General features: G+C 43.9%; 2 long non-coding RNA genes across 2 annotated transcripts in view; both read right to left on the bottom strand.

Annotated features, from left to right (window-relative positions):
* The window catches only part of LOC144097561 (uncharacterized), a 447,599-nt gene extending 433,120 nt beyond the window's left edge, over window positions 1–14,479 (bottom strand). The window contains exons 1-2 of the long non-coding RNA XR_013307063.1: window positions 14,356–14,479; window positions 14,197–14,279 (exon numbers count right to left, since the gene is read on the bottom strand). This is a non-coding gene — a long non-coding RNA (uncharacterized LOC144097561). The remainder of the gene's footprint in view (window positions 1–14,196; window positions 14,280–14,355) is intronic.
* LOC144097560 (uncharacterized) lies at window positions 3–5,654 on the bottom strand. Its single transcript, XR_013307062.1, has 3 exons — window positions 5,561–5,654; window positions 4,887–4,976; window positions 3–22 (listed from the first exon to the last, which is right to left on the bottom strand). It is a non-coding gene; the product is annotated as an uncharacterized LOC144097560 (long non-coding RNA).
* Window positions 14,480–21,926: the final 7,447 nt, after the last annotated feature.

Below are 21,926 nucleotides of genomic sequence, written 5' to 3'. Positions count from 1 at the left end.
GGCATGGGTGTGGCTGTGGCCACTGGGTGAAAAGGAATGATTGAGTAGCAGTTATTGTAGCAAGATACCAAGGAAAGATTACCACTGATCCAAAAGTCGCCTAACACCAACACCTGTTCTCACACATGTGCAAATAAATGATCCCCCCCACCTACACACCCAACTACCGTATTTACACAATTTTAAGTCAACCCTTTTTGTAGCAATAACCACATAACGGTGGCATTTAGAGCCTTCAGGGTGGCGGCAGCACGTGACCGTGGCGGCGCCTCCACGATCACCTGGCTGGTTACGTGATGCGGAGCACCTGCTGGCGGCGCCGTGGCTGATGACGTGGTGTGAAGCAGCTGCTGCTGCCAGCGGCGCGACGCACCGGCGAAATCGAGCTGCAACAGCTGTGCGAATGTTCCGTGTCAAGGGAGCCGAAGATGAAGAAGGAACACTCGGCAAAACGGAGCGGCGAAAGACTGACTTTGCAATTCAACTGAGCAAGTTCCACTCGGCCAGCTGTAGCTACCGCGTCACTCAAGGTTTAACCAGAGCTAAACCACAGCCAATTTTTTTTATTTGAAAATCTAAAGTGGGGGGGTCGGCTTAGAATCAAAACCAAAGCATGACATCATAAATAAAGGCGACAAACGAGATAATAGGGATTCTACAGCATGGTTTAATTTGTGCTGCGCTGCTCCATCGCATTTCTTTTGATGCTGGCCTAGAGTAGCTGCTATGTCAATGCGTAGAACTGGCACCCCGTCTTTGTTCACGGCAGTAGGTGGCGGCTGTTGATAAGCAGCAAACCAGGACACCCCTCTCCACATGTGGCTGCAGATAGCGGAGGCAGCACAATGCGCTATCGCGTTCTACTATTAAAGGAAAAGCTCGAACATCCTCCAAGTTTTTCTTTTTTTAAACCGTGCACTCAATGCTCAAGGGAGTGTTGACAGTTGGAAGGGCCACTGTTCCAATTGTGGCGGCACGTGTAGTTTCGCTTTGGTTCTCATGCATCTAATGACTGCCGCCCACGTTTCACAAGTTTATAATGCAGTATTTCGTCGATCACTATTTGTGCTCTGTTTCCGATAAGCGTCCAATGCTCGTTCACGGCTGTATTCAAGATGACTGTCATTATTTACGCCTATGAAACGAATAAATACGCGCGAGGCCGCGCGTTCGACATCTCGGAACGGGCGATACAGGTGTAGCGGGAGCATCGAAGCAAAATCTCTTCCACACAACATCATGGTGTGGTTGTTAGCGAAATGCATGATTTTGCTAGACGTTAGAACAACATGCTGTGGGACCGCAGCAGCAATCACGACGGCAGTGCTAGTGAGGACAATGGCACAAGTGTGGACGAGTAGTACAGTAACTAACACAATTTTTTTTTGGAATGTGCCCATGCGCGGCAGCCGACAGCAGCCGGATAGAGAGTAAAAGCGAAGCTTAAGCGACCTCAGTTTTCTTGCTGACATGTGATCGAAGAGGGTCGACATACATTCCAGTTGACTTACAATCGTGTAAATACGGAAATTGCCAGCAAGAAAAAAAAGAATAATTCACAAACTTTTCCTTGATATAGCAAAAGTGCATTAAGCCTGGTGCGACTCACTCCACTCATTAAACATATTTATTTATTTATTTATTTATAAAAAATACCCCTAAAGGCCCTCAATTTGAGGGTATTACATGGGGGGGGGGGGGCGGTACAGGCAAGTAATCAAAATAAATAAATAAGCCAAGAATTCAAGAAACTACAAACAAAAACAGATAAAAGCGTATGGATCCTTGTAATAAAATAAAAAAACGACATAATTAAACATTAAAACATAAATGGCAACAAACAGAAATATTAACAGAGTAAAGTTAATACAAGTTATACAATTCTATCCACAACGGCAAGAAAATAAAGCAACGAGAATTATCAATAACAGAAATGAAAGGCAAAAACCTAACGCACTGGTAAGTTAACAATGTACTAAAAGATGTTACGCAGAAGTAGTGGCAGATATTAGTTTATAACATTTCTCCGGATCAGTGGTGGTAGCAACATCTGAAGGGAGAGCGTTCCTGTTGGTTATAGTGCGTGGAATGAATGAATGATCATGGTTAGATGTACGGCATGACAAGCGCTTAACTTTAAACGGATGGTCGCGGCGGTCAAAAATGGAGGAAGGCGAAGAAAAAAAGTCATTATGAAGCGTTGAGTGATGATACAGTTTATGAAAAAGAGATAAGCGTGCAACTTTACGACTGAGATATAGACCTTGCAGATCAGCGCGTTTCTTCAAGGATGTGATGCTGGAATGACGTGAATAGTCAGAGTAGATGAAACGAGCTGCGCGATTCTGCAATGATTCGATGTTATTTATTAAATATGCTTGATGAGAGTCCCAAATAGCCGAATCATATTCAATTTTAGGTCGAATAAGAGTGGTGTAAGCACGTAATCGGAAGTGAGAGGGAGCATGCTTTAAGTTACGTTTTAAGAGGCCTAATGACCGATTAGCAGATGCAAGAATAAGGTTAATGTGGTGTCTGAATGAAAGTGAAGACTGAGGTATTTAAACGTGATTACCAACTCGACTGGAGTGTTATTTAAAGAACACGCTGTTTGAAATCGAGACATTCGGTAAGTAGAAGACAAATTTTATTTTGGAAAGGTTAAGTTGCATAAGCCAAGTAGAGCACCACGCTGTTACTGTCTCGAGGTCGGATTGTAAGGCTAGGCAATCTTCCTTAAGCAAGAGACTATAGCGCAGAGTAGACAGGACACAGAAGAAACGAACAACACGAGCGCTCGTGTTGTTCGTTTCTTCTGTGTCCTGTCTACTCTGCGCCATAGTCTCTTGCTTGATCATGCACCTACAAGCCCAAAAAGCCACGCTTTTGAATCTTCGTTAGTATAAATTTTGCGAAAAATTACACAATCGTCGGCAAAAAGCAGTTGGGAAGAAATGGAGTTAGGTAAATCGTTAATAAATATAAAAAAAGCAAGAGCACAAGCACTCTTCCTTGTGGGACGCCAGAATGTACTTGGCTGAGAGACGAATTATGGTTATTGGCACTGGTAAACTGAAACCTAGAACAGAGAAAATCTTTAAGCGATGCAATAATGAGAGGGTGAATATTAAGAAGTGTTCATTTGGTTAATAACCACTTATGAGGTACCCTGACGAAAGCTTTGGAAAAATCAAGAAATATGGAGACGACTTGAATTCCAGCATCAACAGTTTAATGAAGTTCGTGGATGAAACCAGCAAGTTGCATTTCCCACGAGTACCCTTTACGGAAGCCATGTTGGTATTTAAAGATGATGTGTTATTCTAAAAAGTTAAAAACCTGGGAATAAATCACGTGTTCAATGAGTTTAAAAATCATGCTAGTTAATGAAATTGATCGATAATTGAGTGGTAAAGAACGATCACCGGACTTGAAAATAGGCACAACCTTAGCTAGGCACCAGTCACGTGGAGCCAAACCAGATGAAAGGGATTGCGAAAAAATAGTGGACAAGATGCGATGGATATCTTCAGAGGAGTTCTTGAGTACAGTCGCCGACCAATTTTTCGGACTCGAAAGGACCCGAAAAATGGTCCGAATATTCGAACAGCCCGAAATATCCGTGAAGTACAAAAAACACACTTTATAGAGGTGTAATCGCCTTTAAAATGTCACTGATTTTACCTTGCGGAAAATTTCTCTTGATGGCGATGATTTGCGCTGTATTTGCGCCAAAGTTGTGCTTTCACTGTACACGCTAGACAGCAAGGTCACCGCAATTAGTAGGAATACTTCCCACGCTTCTTTGACGGGCCCGGTGGGACCATGTTATCCACAACACAAGTGTGTACCACACAGCTCGTCAAACACGCAAAGAAAAGGCACTTTTCGTTAAAAGCGGTGGAACCACCGGACGCAATCATAAAACGGCAAACGAATGTAACTTCGTGATGACTGAGCGCCACTCAGTCGACGCGGTCAGAGAAATCCAAGTGACGAAATGGCGAATGGCGAACGTGAGACCCGCGGTGGCTCAGTAGTTAGGGCGCTCGACTACTGATCAGGAGTACCCTGGTTGGAACCCGACCACAGTGGCCGCGTTTCAATGGAGGCATAACGCAAAGGCGCCGAAATTATGTCAAGCCAATCCAACTGCAGCGCAAATCAACCTCAATCTAAGATGGCGCCTTTTGCGCCGGCCAAAAGCCGATAAGATGGCCGATTTTGTCCTGCAGGCGACTGAAATTAGTCCGAAAAATCGAACTTTCGGACTATTGAAGTCCGAAATATCCATCGCGAATATGTATACGCTTCTATGGGGTGACTGATGGTGGGTGCCTCATTTAGGTCTGAAATATCCTACAAGTCCGAATTATTGGAGTCCGAATTACCCGTCGGCTACTGTATTTTGTTAATAAAACCAAGGTGATCAGACGCTGACAGTCGTTTTAAGTTTCTTAGTAAAGATAAGATACTAGTCTCACTAATAACTATTTCGGACATTGAGGTATTAGAATGATTCGTAGTAGCAGGGACTGAATAAACTTCTTCTCCAGTAAAGACTGAAGTGAATGCGTCGTTAAGAGCTTGTGCGCATTCAGCCACAGGAACACTGCCACCTTCAGCATTGGTAAGTTATATCAGTATGATTCGAAGGGTTGATCGTCTGCCAGAACTTTTGAGGCTTATTCTTTAACATTGATGGTAAATCGTGAGTGAAGAAATGGCAACGAGCAGATTTAAGCGCCGTATGATAATCTTTATCACACTTTTATCTTTATCGCACAGTGCTCAACTGAGCTTCCACTGTCACTCTGTCTAACACACCTTCATTCAGTGCACATGCTACATATGTGTCATGGCACACAACAATCAAATAGGTTCACCGTTTGCAAGACTACTGACAGCTGTAGCAGGGACAGCCGGCAAGTTTGATGCTGCTGTCTGCTGGCAGCTCATCGTGAGTGTGGCTGTGGCTGTTGGGTAAGGAAGAGGCATCAGAAGGGCACCTGCATTAACACAAAGCCACGGAGAGCTTGGCACTGAATAGTCACCTTAATTGAATGCCCCCAACTTCCTTACACACGCAGCTGATTCCTACCTTTCTACTCTTACACACCGCTAACTGCAAGCAAGCCTGACATAACGAAAGGGTGTTAATGGTCCAATGCTTAAGGGAATCACCCAAGGTGGCGTGATTTGTAATAAGGTAGTAATTAGCATCAACCCAAGCACAGCCATATGGCAAGAATGGAAAGCTATACAGCTTTTTTTGAAACCTTGTAGCTGAAGAAAAATTCATCCCTGGAACCAGGTTCAAACCTGGACCAGGAAGAATTTTTCTTCAACTACGAAGAGTCTGTGGAAGCCGTATAGCTCTGATTTGCAGCCATCCGGCACTGTATGCTAATGAGCAAGTACAGTATGTTAAATCCGGTGCCAACCACATGCTTAGAAATTTCCAGCCAGGCTTCCAGTGCTGCAAAAGCATCATGCAGTGCACATATTAAACAAAGGCTAAGCACAAGTGTGGCAGTATACGGCAGTTAAGTAGGCTCACCGTGTGCAGGTGTGTCCCAAGCCATGGCTTCATTCATCACCAGGCTCGTCTCCACTGGCAGGTGGCAGCTCACTATATTAGTGGCAGCGTCAACTAATTGAACAGAAACATATTTTCAGGGGGTGAGAGTAGCTCTTACAAGAGCCTGTAGCCACGAAAGCTGCTCACGACTTTGCAAGGCATGTGCTATGACCTTTTAATATATGTTCTTTGACAGGCCACTGTCAGACGTTGCCAAAAATAAAAAATCTTCAGAAGTGAGAATGATCTCTTTTTCTGCAACTACAGGGCTGTAGAGCCACTGCTTCCGCAGGCACGAAAAAGAAACCTCCAGAGCATGAGCACAACACATCTGGCTATCAGACATATCCTTCGTGTGACAAGCAATAAAAGTGGTCACCGCCTCCACAGGCTCAATGAAAGATCATTTAAAGTCACCCTAAAGGGAAATACTAAGGCTAGACTAATCAATGTATGTCTTGCATACATCTGTTCTTGTGCAAATATGTACATCAAGCCTCACGTACATAACTTGAGTACATACCAGGTGTTACTGGCAAGACACAGTAATTTTCAAAAAAAGGCTCTTTGGGTTAAAAATATGGCTTTTGTGGCATGGTATTCCCTGTGCTGGAGGACACCAGAGAATTTTAGCAGATCATTTTATGTAGTAGGCTGGTTAACTAATTTTTAATAATTAACTTTCAACTATTACAGTTAGGCACTTAGTTGCAATAAGAGGTTTGTAGCTGGTCATTAGTAATAGACACATCAGCTTTCAGAATTTCAAAACATGGTGGCGCTCGGTGCTCTGGCTCGACAAAATTTGGCTTCTTTGACTAGTTACGTGCACTGGAAAGGTTGCTTTGCCTGCATGCTTTCGAAAGCGCACGTATTTTGGAACAATGTAGCCAAATTTTTTCCAGCCACTGCTTCGAGGGTAACCGCGTTTTTGAAAATCTGAAAGCTGCTATGGCTATTAGTAACCACCGGCTACAAGTCTAATTTTAACTAGGTGCCTAACTCTAATAGTTAAAACGTTCGTTATTAAAATTTAGTTAACCACCTTACTACTTAAAACAATGAACTGGTTTTCTGGTGCCCTCCAACAATGGTAATACTATGCTGCAAAATCCATATTTTTAATCCAAAAAGCCTAATTTTAATTACTTAGTTTTCCATGTAACACCTGTTATATGATCATGCACTGAGTTTCCTGCTGGATATAGCTGGTGAAGCCATGTCGAAGGAGGTTTCCTTTCCGTGCTGCAGCCACGTACTTTCTCGACCTTCTGCAAATCAAGAGCCGTTTCGGCACTGGATGGCATCTTGCGATCATGACACTGTCCCCTCGTGAGGCAGCTGTCATCTGCAGTGCTTTTTGAAATCATACACACATCAAAGTTTTATTTCCTCTCTTGTTGCATAACCTTGTTTGTTAGAAGATGAGCAACGGATTTTTGTGAAACACTAATACGCAAGTCTGGACCTCAAGAAATACACGACCCAATACAGGAGGCAATGATTCACATTCAAGATTTCATCAAGGTACGGAAACTGAACTCTGATGCAAGGCATGCACTCTTCAGACATAACATTAGAAATAAAACTTGCAGACTGTTTAGAGACATTGTGAATGCATCGACTTTGTGGTGAAGGCAGACGCGGCAACAAATTCGCGAAGTAGCACAGCACCAACTCCTAACACGCCTTGTCTACAGTCTCAGTATGCTATTTCTCCATTGACAGAATGCACACATGCAATCATGCCAGCAACTGAGGGCAGTTTCAGCCTGCGCCAAACTCGACACCGTACTGGCCGTCAGTTGAAGGCCGCTGTCATACACAGCAACACCAGTGGCATGAGCTCTCGGAAGCAGGCCTGCATGAAGCATGTCGTGCCGTACTAATTAAGGCACGACAACTACAGAATTCCCAAGTATAATAGAGAGAGACGGGCTAGTTGGTGACTATTAATAGAGTGCATCTTGAAACCGCTCAAAAAAAAGACAAGGGATGAGGAGGAAACCAGCTATGGAACCCAGATGCTTTCATATTTAATCCCCAGTGTTCTCAACAAACATACACAGGCAATAGAAAATAAAAAAATGTGTCTCCCAGAAATCTTTAAAACAAAATGCTAAAGCTTATCTCCTTAGTTGTCTGAATGATTAAAACACTGGGCATACAAAAAGTTTTTAGGTGCATGTTGTTATCTGTGAAATTTTTATATCACATTATTTCTTCTCTGTATTAATATGTCTTTGCAAAAGTGTGCACTTCGTTCTTTCCTTTATAGAACAGTCCGTTCTGTATATATCAATATGTACGATGTCCGATTCCTTTGCTGCATGATAGCAACTGGGTGCATGGGCTCCGCCAGGGAGAGCATATCTGCCTTTTGCCCCTGTATCCTAGACCTTGTCATCTGAATAAATGCATATCCACCCATCCACCCATCCACCCATCTCGCGCTCAGTAGGGCTCAAAACGGTTTAGTTTGGTTTATAGGTGTTTAACGTCCCAAAGGGACTCAGCTATGAGGGAAGCAATAGTGAACGGTTCCGGAAAATTCGACCATCTGGGGTTTTTTAACTTGCACTTACATCCCACAGTACACGGGCCTCTAGAACTTCACTTCCATCGAAATTCGACCGTCGCAGCCGAGATCGAACCCGCGTCTTTCGGGCCAGCAGAGTCGCAACATGCATTTGAGCAAGGAAACTTTCGCTAAAGGCACCTCAGTTGGTAGTGGAGTCACGGAGCATCTGCTCGAAAAGGGCATTGTTTTCTTTTTTCTTACCTTTGCAACAGAACTTCCAGACTTCGGAAGCGGCACATCCGACTAGCCAGAGAGTTCTCATGAATTCCTGTACTCGAGACGATGTAACAAGTGCATTTCTTATTGACTTGCTATGTCACTTGACGGGCCACTCCAATCGGGTAATATTCCATTAGCAATTCTCTCAGCAAAGCAGCAACCTTGATGTGCAAGAAAACATTGGTAATGTTCCCAAAAAGATAATCATTCAGGCTAGCATGTCTTATAAAGGATAATTCCGCCCATATGACAGACACATGTGGGAACACACGGCAGTCGAGGAGGCTCACCGTGCGCAGGCATGCCCAGGGCCACTGCTTGTTCAGGCACCATGCTCGTTTCGCTTGGTCGGTGGAAGCTTGCAATGGCGGGGGCAGGGGCAGTGTCCACTGATTGACCAGGAAAATTTATGTGGAGGGGTGAGAGTAGCTCTTGCAGGGGCCTGGAGCCACCAAAAGTGCTCACCACCTTGCTAGCCACCTGGTATGACATAACCTTAATATTTCCTCTTTGACAAGCCATGGTTATAGTGCCAAACGTTACCAACCTCTCTTAGACATCAAGTGGTGAGAGCGACCTCAATTTTTCTGTCTGCAACTCAATAGGCTATAGGACCAAAACAAAGATCACTTAAGCATAAATACCAACAGAACACTTTTCGTTACACCTGGAAAATTTGTGAATGAATGGCCTCAACAGCCAAAAGAGCAAGGACTTCGGCTACGCCTAAGCTGATGTTTGTACGTCATATCATGTTCTAATTCGTACTTGTAATACAAGAAACATAAATAAAGGAAAACAACACAAAATGGACAGGACGGAGCACACAGCAAGATTACACTCCATCATATGCATATTTAGTTGTTCGTGCCATTTATGCTTAATGTCTTGAAAACATGAATTTGGATTGGATATGAAGGCCTCTGCTGCACAAGTGCATCCCTGCCAGTCTTGACATTTTCGCACAAATTAAAGTGCAGCTTTGCCCCATAATGACAAAGGTGTTCACAGGAAGCAAAAAATTTTGAGGAAATATAGGTTTGAACACTCTAGGCTCCTAGGATCTAAGAAGCAATAACGAAGAATTGCACACCATGCAGCAGCAGCGGTGACAACAAAATAAGCAATGCTACAACACCGCCTTTTTCTAACACAGAACAACTGAGAAATGCAATGCATGTTCTGTTGAGTAAGCTAAGCTTTAGAAGCAACTTAATTTGCACCTTTTGCTGCTTGATTGTATGCAGCGGTAACCCTGCAATAATTCTGTTCTTCTGTTAGCAGAAGTGATACCTGTCGCTGAAGAGGCCAACTTTGATGTGCAGCGAGATACGCAGGGAAACGAAGCATTACTCGGTAAGACGACTGCTTTTCAGTAATGTATGCAGTCCTTTAACCCATCTGCTTGACCAAGTTTACTTCAGACTTGTCTCATTGCGTGTTCAAGCAGATGGGTTAAAGGACTGCATACATTATTGAAAAGCAGTCGTCTTACCGAGTAATGCTTCGTTTCCCTGCGTATCTCGCTGCACATCAAAGTTGGCCTCTTCAGCGACAGGTACCACTTCTGCTAACAGAAGAACAGAATTATTGCAGGGTTACCGCTGCATACAATCAAGCAGCAAAAGGTGCAAATTAAGTTGCTTCTGCCTTTGGTAAAGTGGCTCAAGCTTTTGTTTTTATTGCCACATCATTTGGGGGGCATCAGCTACATGCAGATGCAGAGCAAGCTAGTAGGCTCTCTGGAGGTGATGCTATTGTTTGTTAAGAGTGGTAGTGCAGCTCGAGAAGTAAATCTGCAGACTGAACACGAAGTTGTTGCAGCCACTGTTCTTCATTTTAAAACCATAGTGGTATGTTCCATTTATCTTGAACCACATATAACACTAACACTTGAGGATGTGGATGCACTTTTAAAACAACTACCACAGCCATATCTTTTGGTTGGAGATTTTAATGCTCCTTCGTCCTATTGGGGAATTGAACAAACTGACACCAGAGGTCACATTTTAAAATATGTTATACAATGAAATAATGTCTGTCTACTGAATCCAAAAAAGCCCACGTACTGCTCCCCATGTGTTGGAAAAACTAGCACCTTAGATTTATCTTTTAGTTCACCATCAGTTTTTACAGATTTTAAATGGGATATCCTGGACGACGTTTATGCAAGTAGCCATTTGCCGGTAATTATCAGCATACCATCCTCACCTTTAGTCATCCCAAGCAAACCTCACTGTTGCCAGCTACACTTATCCGACTGGTCACTCTTTCAAGAAAAGCCCAGTCTGGATAAAATATTTTCCGATAACCTTGGCGTCGACGAACTCAAAGAAATGTTCATAACCTGTATCATAGCTGCTGCGCGCTAGCAATTCCTCAGTCTTCGGTGGTGTAAGACAAAACCACAAGGTTTGGTATACACAAGAATGTAGAGAAGCAAAGAAGGAACAAAATAAAGCCTGAAGATTTTTCCAACAATACCCAACACAGGAAAACCTTATCAATTTTAAAAAGGCGAGAGCAAGATCACGGCACATACGTCACAATGCTGACAAAACTTCCTGGAAGAACTGTACCATGTGTCACAGGGAAGACCAAGTAATTTTCAAAAATAGGCTTTTTGGGGTAAAAATATGGCTTTTTCAGCATAGCTTACCAGTGTTGGCGGAGACCAGAAAACCAGCGAATTGTTTTGAGTAGTTAAGCTGATTAACAATTTATAATTATTACCTTTATAACTATTAGAGTTAAGCACCTACTTGCAATCAGAGATTTGTAGCCGGTCGATCGTAATAGACATTACAATTTAGAAAACGCAATTTCCCTTGACGCTGTGGCTCGACAAAATTTGGCTTTTTTTGACAATGTTTTCGAAAGCGCATGTATTTTGGCACAATGTAGCCAATTTTTGTATTAGTTTCTTCCCTTAATGCAAACACACTAACCTTGCGTTTGGCGCATGATGGCCTTAGTTGCCTATGTTTCATTAAACCCAACACAACACAACATTTGGGTAGCATACACATTTTGTGCATACTGTGTCACCTTAAAAATTACACACTGGTTTGCAAGTTGTAAATATATAACAAAACAAACAATCCCCTTGAAAGAAATGCTGATGAGCTAATTTATAAACCAAAACCATGAAGATGTTTATGGCAAAAACTGGCAAATGATAGTTCAAAAAACAACATAGTTTTACATACCAGCTCGGAATATTTTGATCAGCATCGTGGAGTTTGCACGCGATCATATTGAATGGACCGTTGAGGACTGGGCAAATGTTGTCTTCACAGACGAGTCCACGGTTTGCACGAAATGGAACCAGCAACAGAAAGTTTACCGGCCAGACCTAATGAGGTAGGTGATTTAGCATTGTTCATTTTTTTTATTTGGCTATATTTGGCTTACATCTGCGAAAGTATATGGCATTTGCTTCGCGGGGTTACATGTGATTATCAATTTCAGCTGTCACTGTTCAAGAAATAGATGATGCAGCACAGGCGGGTAAAATTGTTCCTTAATAGAATTACTTATACTTGGTTAAATTTGAAAAATGTTTGCTGAGATTGTGGATGGATTATACTTCCATGTAAAGAGCGGGTGTATTGTTGCCGTAATATTTTTTTAGGTGTCGTTTAATCTTGTCTAAGCGCCATTCACACAATTTATGTTGTTTATAAAATTTTCTTCCTCTGTTGCAGGTTTGATCCACACTATGTTCAGAAGGTCAAGTCTAGTGGCAGGACGAGTGTAAACATTTGGGGAGTAATAACTAAGGACGGTCTTGGCCCACTCCGTCGTATATCGGGCCGTTTCTGTGCAGAAGCATACCTGGAGATTATTAATGAGGAGCTTCTTCCCCATCTTCTGGACGGCCCTTTCACGGATGGTTGCTTCTACCTACAGCATGACCTGTGACCGGTTCATACTGCACGCGCCGTGAAAGAACTTCTGGAACAACTAGGCATCATGACGTTGTCTTGGCCTCCCCAGGGAGCGGACCTCAATATAATTGAAAATGTGTGGGGTATCCTCAAGTCCAACTTGTCAAAATTAGGCTGCACGATGCATCGCCAGACGACTTATGGGAAGCCGTGAAGAGTGAATGGGATGCTCTCAAGGATGACATGAACCTTGTGCCCGCACTCTTCGACTCCCTTCCCAGGCGCATCGCGGGTGTTGCTCAGTCTGGAGGAGAATTTCAGCGTTATTAACCTTGAGTCAAGGCCTTGTTTCAGTTCTAAAATGCACCATGCAAATAAAAGTTATAACTTCCGCGGATACATGCAACTATGCCTTACTACCCCCTCCTCTCCTCAAAAAAAAAAACAACTTTCCTATACACACCACGCTTCTCAATGCACTCATCGCTCCTAATCTGACGACAACGATTTCCAGCACAGGTGACGCATGCAGGAAACGGCAATCTTCTTGCAGAAAACAAAAAGGAAAGCGCAACCATTCGTGGCTCCGTGTCTTTGCTCTCCAAGTAGTTCAGGAGTGAGTCAGTAAACTTTACTGAATTAAGACAAAAAAAGACAGCATAAGTGGGCCTTGGTCCAGAGCCACAAAAACCGAAAAATGATAACTCGCAAGGCGGCACTCTCCGCCGAAGGGCACGTTTGAAAGCTGCAGTGCAATTTTTATACCCTCTAGACACTGAAATACCGATTAAACAGCTGGTCGGTGCGTCTTTTATCGTGATCCAGGCAATCGTTTCCATCTGTTGCTGCGTTTCCTTCTTTTTATTTTCTCTTATCTTCAATCTGCTTCGCCAGCGCGGCCGACGTATTAGGAAAAAAGAGACGGCATCACGTCTCACTGTCGCATTTTATTCATGCGCATGTGCTCTACTGCCTGCCGTGTTTTTGCGAAATGGTATTGTGGCAGGGAGTGTGTCCTCATGATCGGAACAGCGTAGCAGACGACGCCCTTTCTTCCTGCTCGTGCGCGAACTCTCGCCTTGTTGCACGCTTATCGCCGTTATAAGGCGCTCACCAGCAGTTCAGTCGACGCTCGCGCTATATTATTAAAAATCAGGGCGGCTGTACACATAATGCGGTTACTACTTTCATTTCAAAGATTATCTGTACTGGAAGCAAAAACAGGTAACATCTATTTTCAACAAACAGCTGCAACCGTAACTATACCCTGTTTGGATACTAGGAATTGTTGATCGTTGGGACTGCATGTATGCTAAGAAAGCAGAGACTGGCACTCATCTTTGCATGCTCATGCTTGTAAAAAATAGCTTGGTTGCCATAAAGAGCTATCAGCGACTGTAATGTTCCACCCACCTAAATAATCTTGGAAATAAAAATAACCATGTAGTCTCAAGCAAAACAAATCAAATCGAACTGCTCTCCAGGTACTGTCATTCGGCGCAAACATACCAAGACATTATCTCGGCAACAGCAGCCAACGGTTCGTGGAGTTGGCGTCAGTCCATGCTACTCTGTCGAGTGCTCGTGTTAGATTTCATTTTCTCCGTTCCGCAGCCCACCACCCAGCGCTCTTGTCTACAGCATCATAACTACGCGTACGCACGGTCGCAAAATGTACTTATAATTTCAAAGGCTGTGGTGCTTGGGCTAACAGGGACGGCTTAGAGACAAACAGAGACGTTAATCGCAAATGACAATATTCCAACGAGCCCAATCCCAACCCCAAGCACTTCTTAGCAAAATGTGCACATCTGCTGAGTATCCAGCCCTTCAAACACAGCTGGTGCAAAGGAGTCAGAAACAATTAAACATGCGATTTCGCAGATTCAACCACTGTCTACTGACAGCGACAACCAGCAGCTAACCTTTTTCGACGGCGCTTCGTTGTCCTGTCTGCGGAGCCGCTTGCAGCGGCTCCTTCGCCACTCGTGCATCTCTTCTTCTGTTTCTGAAATTTTGCACATCAGGACAATCACTACATTGTTACCATGCAAAAGGCCAGTGCCAAGATCCAAACTCCTTACCTGTCATGTGAAGTATGCAGGCATTGTAATAACCGGGGCGGGTCGAATCATCCCCTTCCCAAAAGGCCTCATAAATTTTCGTTTTATCGTAATCAGATATACCTTTCGGCTTGAAGTTTTTCAAACAATCATGCCGCAGAATATGTCTCTCATTTTCATTCTCATACCTCAAGACAAACATTGCGAGGACAAGCAAAACACGTGCGTTCAATCAACAGTCGCTTGCCCACACGTGAGCTCAGGCGTCGCAGCTGATCCAGACACCGAGGTAGTCGTGCGTCGTGCAGTGCGGAGCACCAGTAGCTCGTTTCTAGTGAACGCCAACAGTCGTCGATTGAGGGCGCTGCTCACAGGAAGTGGGCTTAGCAGACCATATCACCTAGCGCAGCCGCCGTTGTCGTGTGCAGCAGTAATTTCTTTGGTCCTAGTCATTTGTTTGGTGCGGGCGCCATCAGATTGTCGCATATTAAGAATATTCAAGGGAAAGCGGTCTTGTAATGGACGGCCATGTGTCATTACACTGCGCGTCGCATGGAATATTGCACTTTGTTTGATGTGAGGTACAAAATGTGAGTTAGTATGGAGATAATTATGGCCTGCACTAAAAATAAAGAAATAAAAGAAATCCGCGACCGCGTATTTTTACGAGGAAGGCGCCGCGCGAGCGGGCTTAAGCACACTCATCGTCGGCAGCGTCCCTAAGCGGCAGCCGCTGGCAGTCATTGCTCCCGATATAACTTCGGCGCTCTCGGTAGGCGCACTAGACAGTATATTCTATGCAGTGTACTCAAGACTTGCTCCTGCACTGACTAGGCATGGCCGATGCGCCCCGCTGGATGTAAACAATATAGAGAGCACTTTAATTTTTAAAAATGGCAGAAGTAGCCAAGCGAAGTTTATCTTATAGGTGGCTAAAATCAAGACAAGAGTAAAATTTCACAAGTGATGGCTATGTGGCTTGAGCCACCGCCTGATTTAAGGGTTCAATCTTATCCATCCATCATCCATCCAATGTTTTAGACGCGCTGGAAAATAAAGGTGGACAAGCATTGTGAAACGATCCGACGACGCTCAAATTATGCAGCTGAAAGTGAACTAATATTCATGAAAGAACAGCAACGTGTTGAGCGACTTGCTCACTACATATTTGATTTCGGCTGCCCACCACCGCCTCCGGCAGCTGACAAGCCAGAGGTTTCCTTCGTTGCACAAGCTTCTAACGATTTCACCACCATTCAATGCCCTCTTGATTTTGAGCATAAATCTTCAAATGGAAGTGTATGTGTGGTCGGGACGTGTTCTGCCCAAAGACCGGTATAACTTCACCATGCAAACTTTGAGTGGCCTGGCTGCAGTGGTTGCGCTTCCTACGTGCGTTTGGCATAAAATATGCATGCGTACAGTACCCACAAGAAGAAAAAAAATACAGACATTGATCCATTTGCTCCTTCGGAAATTCACTAAATGGCAGTATGGCAGAAAACAAGTACAGCGGATTTGCAGGTAGGCTGCAAAATGGGTAAGTACGCAATGTACGTGGTTAGTGAAACAAATTGAGGAAACATTCTCGGACATTTGGCTTTTCGCGTGTCCAGCAATAGGGGCGTTTAAGCATGAGCCAATTAGTTGCTCGAACTTCGGGGATACGCGTGGCATCGATTACGCGATTTTCTTTGTCATCGATGGCTGCAGCATGCAACCAACACCTTGATTATTCCATGTCTTTCCCTCACCTCAACTCTTTTTTTTCTTTTTTACTTGCACAATTGGCAGCATATATGCTGATCACATTGGAGCCATTCAATCAAAAGATTCATGCAGTTCCCCTTTCGTGCTTAGCGAAACCACCCACCGCCCTATTCGAACGTCCATATGACGTCGTTTACATGCCTCCAAACCGCGAATGCGTTAAATACTGCCTAATTTTTTGCGCTGAATGACAGTTTCTCGGCTATCGTGAGGGGCCTAACAGGTACGTGGCCGCGCTTTTTTTTAATGACAAAATTCACCTTCAATTGGCATAAACTGAAGAAAAGGTACGGACCAAATGTATACGTGCCAGGCAAATCGGTTGCTCTCTTAGTTTATACAAATATTAAAACGTGTGCATATTTGAACGCTTTTTATTTTAGGAAGAACCAATGCAGGAAATACATGGAACATATTTTTAACCGAATGAAGAGGTGACGAACTGTCGATGTAAACATCATATCGCGTGGTCCGGCCCGGGTTATTGAAAAGAAAACATTTGACAGAGGTCTTCCTGCATAGTTAACAATTTAATTGAAGTTAGAAAAAGCGCCAACAAAAACTGAAAAATACGTAGTTTCGGAACCTACTCAGTTCTTTAATCAGTTGTGACTGCAGGCGAGTTGCAGCCAGCTTGCCTTAATTTTAAGCCCTCGTTTATTCATCAGCCGGGTCACAGAAAGCAGACCGGAGGTACAGAGGGGAAATGGTACCAAGGGACCGGTTAACAATGCACTGCGTCAGCTGAATGGACCATGACTCAAAGCCTTCTGCGCGGGTGCCACGCGGTGTCCAGCATATGGTACCAACGATACCCTCCAGGTCAATCTTGTGGTCAGACGCCTCGCAGTATTCTGCCGCCCCGCTCTGTTCCCTGTTAATATGTTTGACATCCGCTTTGTTCTGCTTCATTCTTTGGGCGAAGTTTATGGTTTGGCCAGCGCATGTCGCCGAGCAGTTCAAGCAGGGGATCTTGTATACATATTTTCTAATGCATGGCATCTTCGGCTGGCCGTTTTCGAGTGCTCTAGAGCACTACTAACTTAATATATTAAATTATAGATTACTGTAGGTATACATAATTCTTTATGAATCGATACAAAGCAACAAAGTGAACGAAATATTTCAATTACGTGAGGAATTTCTGTACAGTACGCGCGGAAAAGAAAGTAGAAAAAGAGCCTTTAAAAAAATCACAAAATTATCGCAGGATCGAACCCGTATCATCTATTTCTAAGAAGAGCACGGTACCGCTCGTCCACACCAGCACCGGTCAACTGAATTTATAAAACAAACATACAATCAATGAACTGCTGCGTTTAGTTGTTTTTTTTAATTTCATCATATTCGCAACCACAAGTGCTACAGTGATCATTGAGCATCCGTAATATATATATATATATATATATTTATATATAAAGCGTCAATCTGTTAGCTCACAGCAGTAATCCGTGCGCTACACCAGGCAGCGTGGCACCGTTCCCAAGGTACCTAGCGCATGCGTGTCTGAATTCTGGCCTTTCTTTTCTTTGGATGTTTTCGCGCAGGACATTGGTTTTATAGCTCTTCGAAGACTTGCGGACCTACGCCTTTTATCTGCGTCTGCGTTTTTCAAGTTTGTGCACGCCAGTTTCCTGACTTGCAACGATTCCAACATGCCACCAAAAAAAAAGGTACCGCCGCTATCTGGAGCCGGGAGAGCCTTGCCGGATTCCAAAACAGACTGTGCACAATCAACGCATGAGGCAGGAGCAGCAGCATCATGAAGACGACGGAAGCACTGATTCGTCAGAAAATGAAAGAGAAAGCGCATCAAACGGTACCTCTAGTGGTCCTCATGACCCAGCTCACCTGACCTCATCAGCAAATGTCACCTCATCACCGTCACAAAATGACCGTGATGAGTACTTTGACTGCGACGAGAGCTCTGAACAAAGTGAGGCAGAGGCGGAAGACAGCGCTGGCCTCGAAAACGACGAGGTGAAAGACTATTTTGAGAGATACTCCACCGAAACATTGCCGAACCAAACATTAACGAAGGCACAGGCATTGCTGCTTATTTTAAACTATGTCGTGCATTCCGGGCTATCGTGGCGCAAGTGGAGGGCCTGCTAATTCTTGTTAGCACACTCTCTGGCACTGAAGTTTTGCCGGAGAGCAAGTACATGTTTCGAAAACTGTGGAAAGACAGGATGGAGTCTGTTAATATGCATTTTTACTGTAGCACATGTCTGGCTTACTTTGGCGTAAAAAATGCCAACGGAAGCCTTCAAGGTTTTACTTGCGCACCATGTGAGCGTTCCTTCAGCGTTCAAGAACTTGTAAGAGGAGGGAGCTTCTTCCTACTCTTCTACCTGAGGAGAGAGCTGTATGGCAGAATAATGCTTCATTCTGAACAACTCTACAGCAGTTTGAAAACACTTTCTTCGGCAGCCTATGGGATCTATGGTGACATGACGCATGGTCGTATGTACCGGAGCATCAGGCGCCAGCTGAAGATGAAGTGGTGCGAGATCACAGTTTGTCTGAACACTTATGGGTCACCAGTTTTCAAGTCTAATAAGTCCAGTGTATGGCCCATCAGCTTCTAATCAATGAGATGCCTTTCAACTTAAGATTTCAAGACGTCCTCATTGGAGCCTTATGGTTCGCCAAACGGCACCCACCAGCCCTGCTATTTATGAAAGCATTTGTTGACGCCTTCAACAAAGTTGGAGTTATCGCCTGGAAGCACGCCGGGGAAACAATGGCATCAAAAGTGTATGCGACCTGCTGCTCTGTGGACTCGCCCGCAAGGGCAGCCTTGCTTAACATGAAGCAATTTAATGGCTTTTTTGGATGCCCTTTGTGCCTTGAAGAAGGGACCATTATAGATGGTAAGTGTATGGTACGTAATTTTTCTTCATTAAGGTGCAGCACTGCTAATCTAGAAGCAGTGGTTAGTAAAACTGTGTTGTTCAATGAGTATCTCTTGAGTGAAAATATTGATTACAGTATCAGCCTGAGAAATAGGATCATCGAAGCTCTGTGTAACTATAACTCCAGTGTACCTCTTATCCTAGTTCATATTATAAGGTTGATGGAAATTAAGACATCATGGAAAGGAGCTAAGTAGTAAAGGTAGTAGTGTGTGAATGGAGCTATCTGTAATGTTTGCTTCTGTCCAGTCGCACAGTACATACGTTTCAAATGTTAATTGTCTTTGGGTATGAAAGTTGTTCAAATAAGGATGTAATCCAAGTTGAACCTCGTTATAACGAAGTCAAATTTTAAGCGAAAATTCATTATATCTGATATTCATCTTGAAAGTACACTTACAAATTCCAGCACAAAAAGTCTGCCAGTAAACCGAAGCAAGAGGCGCCCAAGCTGGAAAGCACAAAATTACAAAAATGCACAATTTTTGAATTTAAGTTATGGTATTGACATGTGAAACCTAATCTTTCATTTCACGCTGGAGAGCAGAAATGAGCACGCAACTATGGATTCTGGTCATGCGCACAAACATATTTATTTAAAAAGTGGCGTGATCTTTGTTTGGCTGCACTTCACGGTATTTGACAGGATAAACTTCTCGATGAAGTCAACAAAGTGCAGCGCGGTGTATGAATGCACGGGCGGTTCAAACATGATTCTTCCTGTGGGCAATTGAGACGATCTCAATTTTCTATTCCTTGAAGTTTTTTTCGGCTGCTTTGAGTCTTGTGAATGCAAAAAAACTACTTTGTTATGAACGATTGAGCATAAGTGTTGAATTTTTCTTTCCGTTATACAGATAGAATTCCCATAGAAAAAATGCGTGGGTCAACCAAACCGAATTTTTTTCCTTTTTTCCGACAATTCGCTATATCTGTGTTCTTTGTAATGAGGTTTGACTGTATCAATTATCACGCTACTTGTTCACCTGATTTTTTTTTCATTTCCACATTGAGTCATGCACACACCTGTCTAGAGCGCTGAAATGGCGCACCATGGAATATAATCTAGTATTTCAAACGACCTACGGCTCGCACCAGGCCATATCATGAATAATGTTTAAATTATGTCGCTTTTGAAAGCTGTATCAGGTGTGCCAGCCAGTCGTCATTATCGTATATGCACTGAATGGAAGCATGACGCCTGCGCTCAAGACATGTGTATGGATAACTGCGCAGTTTTGACTTTCCAAGGGAGAACGTATATGTTGTCTTCCTTGTTTTGGTTTTGTGGATCATCGTGTCTTTTGTGCATGTGTAGTGGCTACTCATTGTCATGTGAACAGAACCTGTAAATACCTGAAAATGAAGGCCTTAGCTTTTAATACGGCCTTGATGCGCGACAGGGGCAGCGGGACAGAGCCTGACCGACCGCACGCTTTTTCTTGTCACCCACAGATACCCCTGATCTGCTGTGATGTGCCGTAATCCACGTGCCAGGATTTTTATCCTTTATAATAATAATAATTGGTTTTTGGTGGAAAGGAAATGGCGCAGTATCTGTCTCATATATCGTTGGACACCTGAACCGCGCCGTAATGGAAGGGATAAAGGAGGGAGTGAAAGAAGAGAGGAACAAATAGGTCCGTAGTGAAGGGCTCCGGAATAATTTCGACCACCTGGGGATCTTTAACGTGCACTGACATCGCACAGCACACGGGCGCCTTAGCGTTTTTCCTCCATAAAAACGCAGCCGCCGCGGTCGGGTTCGAACCCGGGAACTCCGGATCAGTAGTCGAGCGCCCTAACCACTGAGCCACCGCGGCGGGGCATTTATCCTTTGGAAAAGAACTTTTTGTGACGTCACGGCAACGCCTGTGGTGCCTACGTCTCGCAAGTTATTTCTGCTCATCGCCGAGGACTGCAACGACAGGGAACCACCACCAGGGGCCATCAACTACATAAGCGTCATCGGACCAGCGTCTACCTCACTTGGCAGCGACAGGGGCAGCGGGACAAAGCCTGACCGACCGCACGCTTTTTCTTGTCACCCACAGGTCTGTGGTTATTGCTCCTTTTTACGTTTATAGTATTATAGTACCTTTTGCTGCTGTCGCTGCCAAGCTGACGTTGCCTGTGAAATATGCCTATTGATGTCTAGAAGCTACGTGAAGAACTCCGAATAGAATTCCGAAAGGAAATTGCTTCGTTGCGTAGCTCAATCGAGAGGGATGTCCGGAATGAGTGCCGCGAATTATCCAACAGTGTTGAATTCTGCTCCAAAAAATTTGATGACATAGCTGCTGAGTTTACAGCGCTTAAGGAAGAAAACAAGGTACTCAGAGCTGAAAATGCTACACTGTCATCCGAGCGTGATGGACTCAAGAAGCTTGTAGAAGACTTTGAACAGCGATGCACTGTTCTAGAGCAGTTTTCCAGAAATAAAAACATTGAAATTAAGGGTGTTCCCGAAACTGAGAGGGAGAACCTTCAAGACACATTACAGAGGGTTGGTGAAGTGATCAATGAGTCCATAGCGCTCGATGACATTGATGCTTGTCACCGCGTTCCTACCAAGAATACCACAATCCCGAACATCATTGTGCAGTTTCGCAACCGCTTGAAGCGGGACACCGTTCTAACAAAGGCGAAAAAAACCAATATGACTACAAGCGACCTTGGCGACATAAATGAGCACTTGTGTCCTGCCCTGAAAAAGCTGCTAGGAATGGCAATTTCGCGTAAAAAGGAGAAAAGCTGGAAATTCGTCTGGACACGTCATGGCCACATTCTAGCTAGAAGGAACGAAAGTTCGGATGTGGTCAGGATCGCTTGCCTAAAAGACTTAGACAAGATAAACTAGGCGTCCCCTCCCGTGCATTCTTTTTGTTACTAATGTGGTATCCG

The sequence above is a fragment of the Amblyomma americanum genome, chromosome 7 (assembly GCF_052857255.1).
Source record: "Amblyomma americanum isolate KBUSLIRL-KWMA chromosome 7, ASM5285725v1, whole genome shotgun sequence".
NCBI classification, from domain to species: domain Eukaryota; kingdom Metazoa; phylum Arthropoda; class Arachnida; order Ixodida; family Ixodidae; genus Amblyomma; species Amblyomma americanum.
Note: the sequence above shows the minus strand (reverse complement) of the source record. Positions and strands in the feature narration are given on the sequence as shown.